General features: G+C 35.5%; 1 pseudogene; it reads left to right on the top strand.

The window, feature by feature from the left end:
* The first annotated feature begins 1,838 nt into the window (after positions 1-1,838).
* Positions 1,839-5,152, top strand: LOC138312959 (uncharacterized; annotated as a pseudogene).
* The last annotated feature ends 309 nt before the right edge of the window (positions 5,153-5,461 follow it).

The raw sequence follows: 5,461 nt of genomic DNA, 5'->3' as shown, positions 1-5,461 counted from the left end.
ATAAAAATATTATTATATCAGAAAAGTTGTGTACCACATATTAACTATTTAAAGAACGAAGTTAAACAAAAACTGTTAATAACAGTTTTATGTATACATTGGACACCTTGTCACACATTAAGTGTGTCTGAGTGAGATTTATATAGAAACATTTATCATTATACAAAATATTCCAATCTGTCGATTAAATACGATTGAATTGAAATATAAGGATTGAATCTTGCTTTTGTCGATTTCATGGGGTGATGAATTTTATTTCCCCTTGAAACAAATTCAAAATGAACTGCTCACTTCATTTAATTTGTTTCAAGTTACACATGAATGTCAATACTGATGACGCCTGTACAAACTTCAATGGACACAACTGGAATGCATTCTCCACAGTGAAAAATGATCGATTCTTCCCGGGAGTTAGGCATCCATGCGTTAAATAGGCCATTAATATATGATCAATACATTGTGTTTATTTAAAAATACATGAGTATTATTTGTTAGCCTGACAGTTGATTATTAAAAAATCATTAACATTAACTTTCTAGATATATTGAATTCCAGTCATATCATATATCATATATATCCGTTCACATATACTAAATATAGATATGAACGGAAATTCAAATACATTTTCATTCTACGAAAATTAATCTTCGCGATATTGTTTTGAAACCAGAATCACGAAAAAAAAAATTTGGTGACGGTATCATCGATTAGGTTTAAATCAAGAATGATTGTGAAAGATGAATACAAAAGAAGTTTTATTGTAACTGCGTTTACGAAAACTACACTTTGTGTAAAGTTATGTATCGGCAATAATGATGGCATTACTATATTTAACAATAGATAAGGTTTAAATGTTATCAATACAATAGTATAGGACACCTATATATACAGGTAATGACTTAGGAATTCCACACAATAACGGGACGGATTGCACCACACGTTTTTAGCGTTATTCGTCGTTAACATTACGTGTAGCTAAAAATTGATTACGTTCAATATTTTCATCCCGGTCTCTATGGCTGTATTATAAAACTAATATTTGATTTTTTAAATTTGTTTTTCATGTTTTGATTTCGTGATTCATGTTACGGTATTTTAACAACCAAGGTTTTAAGAGACAATTCACTTAGGCTAATTATTTTACATAACCAAGAAGCAATTTATGGCATAAATGTATGTTCTACATTTCTTATGCAGCATATGACATAAAATATTGACAAATTCCACGTCATTTTTTAGTATTTCAATTGAGACCGTTGTAATAACAACACGTTAAACAAATGAACTACATAACCACTGAGGAGGTGATAAAATGATTTTTAGGCAAGATAATTCACCTAATAAGGTAAACACACTACTGTCAGAGCAATTTGAGCAGCTCTAGACTAAAGTTGCATTACTCTACGAACAAGGGACAGGGTTCGGCATACAAGAAGTTCGACCAAAATGTGTAATGACGGAGAGCGAGCGAGTTTGAACATTTCACACGTATTTCATCACAATGGGCTTTTCTTGCATATCACAGTAAAACCGACTGATCTAATTTCCATTAAAACTGGTTTTTTTCGATATATGTACAAATTTTAATGTTCTCTTGTACTGAATTGTCCTTTAAGAACATGTCAGGTTTTGGTAATTGGAAGATTTTAGAACTCTGGGATTCATTTAAAATGGACATACATTATTAAAGTAAAGCAAATTGATGCATTAAATATATATACCATCTTTATGCTATCAGATACAGGTGTAAAATATGGTTTTCTACTTCATTATATTATTTTCTAGCAGTGAGATGTAATGCAGTGATTTGAATATATTTCTTTTTTCAGATTAAAAAAATGGCGACTTCTTCCAACCTAACATCATACCGCAATGTTCTTGTCTATATTGGCAAGAACCTTGAAACAGGTCAGTTAAACCTTATTTCTCCATTTTCATTAAATAAAATGTCCTTTGTCATTTTTGTGTTCTTGTGCAATTAATATCTCCTTTAAAAATACTAGTTAAAAAAGACAAACTACTTTGACAAAGTTACAGTTTGAATCATATATTTTCTAATTTTCTTGGTCGGTATATACTAAGTATCCTAATCAAAAAGTCAAACTACTTTGACACTATTGGAATTCTTATTTCTAATAACACCAACGCTGTATTCTCAATGGAAAGGTGACGTGAAAAGTGCGAAGTTTGTCATTGGCGCAAACAAAAAGTTGTTTCCCTCCGGCGATCTGAAAGGCATTAGCACTGGAGAGGAACTCATGGTACTTTTGGAGAGGAAAGGATTCATATCTGATTCCAATGTTGAAAACCTGCACTCACTTTTGGGGCAGATTGGCTGCATACAGCTTTCTTCCAAACAAGAGCCTTTGAAAAATAAGCTTATCCTCAGGAAAGAAGGTGAGGTGTAAATTTGCTTCTTCTCTTTATGATGGGTACATTGTAATCTAATCTGTCTAATTATATCTGTCGATAGTGTAATGTACGATGTAAATCATTTTTTAAAGTTCAGAGGTAATATTGACGTTTTTGGGTTGTGTTGTAGATTTTGACGTTTTGAGGTATTATTATTTATAGTAATACTATTTTTTCCTGTAGAATGTTTCTATCAACGTTTATCTATCAAACGTTGAATGATACTGTATACACACATAGGATGACATTTTACAAGTGTTGGTCGTCTCATTTTCCCTAAGAGAACCAGTTGTTTATCCACAAGTTGATAAATCTTCCTGCCTTGCCCATTTTTATAATACATATGTGTAAGTAGGATCGGAAGTTCGTCCGATGTTCCCGGAATATTTTCTGTTCCAAGTTTGAATATGATACTTTTTGATAGCAGAAAGTCTTGTCGCACATCTAGACTTGTCGCCTTTATTACTTATTGATGCCTTTGAACAATTTTGAAAACTAATGAAACATTGATAAATTTAACGAGTTATCCTATTTGTACGAAGTAAATATAGTTTCTAATTATTTTATATATTTCAACAGCAAAATGGAAAGTTGGATATGCCACCGTTCCACACTTCCTGAAAGTGGAAACACTGTACCGCATTAGAAGAGGCATTGCTCGCAGAGAACATAATTGCTATTTTGGGTAAGTATCATAAAAAATCAAGCAAAGATTGCAAGATATGTAAAGTAAAGATAAACAAAGCATGAGAAAGATTATTACCATATAGCCCGCTACTTTATTTTTTGTGGGCATGATATTTTTGCGATTTTGTGGGTCATCGCTATGATTACGAATTTTTGATCCGTGAATGAGTTAAATCATATATACATTTGAAGTCAAATTGCGAAATTTTGGTTTTCTAAATTGTCATCTCCCAGTTTAAGGACGCAAAATTTGGATACGCGAAAGTAAGCGATTATACGATATGATCGCATACCTACTGTATGTAATTGATATAACAAACGTATATGTTTGCTCGAACAGGTCCACCAGCGACAGGAAAAACCCAATTGGCATGCAATTACGCACAGGAATTCTTCAAGGAGAACGGGGAATCAGTAATATGGAAGCTAGACTGTGAAGGGAGAACAGAGTTAATCAAATCAATGATTGACCTCTTAGAACGCCTTCAAATGAAACCGGAAGGCAATAACAAGGACAAGGCACATTACTTGGAGGAGATGGGACAGATGGTGCTGGATAATCTGGGAGGCCCAAAACAAGCTAGGAAAACACACTTGCTCATCTTTGACGACGTTGGCGATTCATGTAACGAAATCGTGAGCAAGATTCTGAAGATCTTCAAGGAAAGCTCACGAAATGTCAAAATTATTGCTACTATGAATGGCGATATTGGCATTGCATGTAGAACCATGGAGGTTACTGGCTTACTAGACGAGGAAGTTATTCCTTTCTTCAGACATAGTTCAGATTCAGACAGAACGCAATCGGCTATTAACAAATGCTAAGGATGAAGATATTAAAGCTTTGGCCAAATTATTCGGGAACTCGCCATTCGGTTTGATGCTATCTAAACACTACATCGAAAAATCGGGGATGGACCTTTTAGAGTTCACAAAAATGTTAAAGGAAGATGAACAATTTTTCGATGCTGCAGAAGATCACGCAGAAAACATCGGTCAGTACTACAAAAAACGACTAATTGCCGCAAACAGAATTATTTTGGAAAGGGTGGAACTAAAACTGAACGATGACGGTAAGATACTACTGTCTCTCATCCCTTTCCTACATCACGAACATATTCAAGTCGGAGTATTGTCTAGACTACTCAAGAGTGGATCTATTCATGGCCACAAATACGAAGACAGCAATGTCATAGAAAGACTTAGAAAGTATGCTCTCTGTGACTTGAAGGGTCTTGGCCATGACCGCGTTATATCAATACACGCTTTAACACAAATGGCTCTTTTGAATCGCCTGTCCACGAAGGAGAGAAATCAGCGAATTCTTAGTTTACTTAATTTTTTCGCCACGAACATGATCATGGATTGTAGATTATGGTCATCAATGCAGACGAATATCTTGTTTATCGACCACGCTATGAATGTTCTCCGGATGGCTGAAGCGCTAAGCGACCCTTGTGACACGATCAAGGTTTTGATATGTTACGTGAGCACGCTTGTCGGTGTGACATTCCGTATCAAAGGCGTCGACAACTTCTTGGTAAATCAATACCTCACTCGAGCCATGACGCATTGCTTTCAAATGATTGGGGAAGATCCTTCTCAATTTGGATTAGACCTCTCTGGAGATACGAGGTCTGACATAAGACACATCACAGAGCACACTAGAAAAGAAGGTATTCTGGTTGAAAAGTTAAGCTCTCTTAAAGCAAAAATTCCAGACAAATTCATCAAAGAATTTATTCCCTCCATGAAACGTCCAGACAAGGACATGGAACACCTGAAGACACGGTCGAATCTACCCCGGTTTTCTTTCGAAAAAGAGCTAGGAAGCGAACTGCATAGCGAGCTTGTTAAGAAGAAGCTGTCAGCACCTCTCGACGTTGTCCGCGAGTTTTTCTTTGTTGAACTGTTAATTGTCATACTTTACAACAACGGCCGAAATCACTACTTACAGAAACATTTACGCAAAAAGTTTATGGAATTATCATGGGGGCTGGGCGAACACCTGAAAGACGAACACCTGAAAGCTAACTGCTGTTTAGTGCTTTAAATTCGCGGGTCCATATTCCACTGAACACACTCCATGGATAAGGTTCACCACTCCATACCATACGTCTCCGACAAACTGGTACCATAAAACCATATGTCCTTGAATTTGCGTGGTTTCACTAAAACCACTAAATATAGCTGACATAAACGACCATGTCGATAACTGACACACTATACAATTGGTCATACTGACCAGCACTCCAGTTTGTCATACTGCCAAACGCCATGCTTTTCATTACATGACAATGACCTTTTAGCTCAATAACGGACAACACTCCATATCATACGAGCAGTACATCCATGTATTAAA

Source organism: Argopecten irradians, unplaced genomic scaffold (assembly GCF_041381155.1).
Source record: "Argopecten irradians isolate NY unplaced genomic scaffold, Ai_NY scaffold_0539, whole genome shotgun sequence".
Lineage (NCBI taxonomy): Eukaryota > Metazoa > Mollusca > Bivalvia > Pectinida > Pectinidae > Argopecten > Argopecten irradians.
The sequence above is the reverse complement of the archived record's forward strand: the minus strand, read 5'-3'. Positions and strand labels throughout refer to the sequence as shown.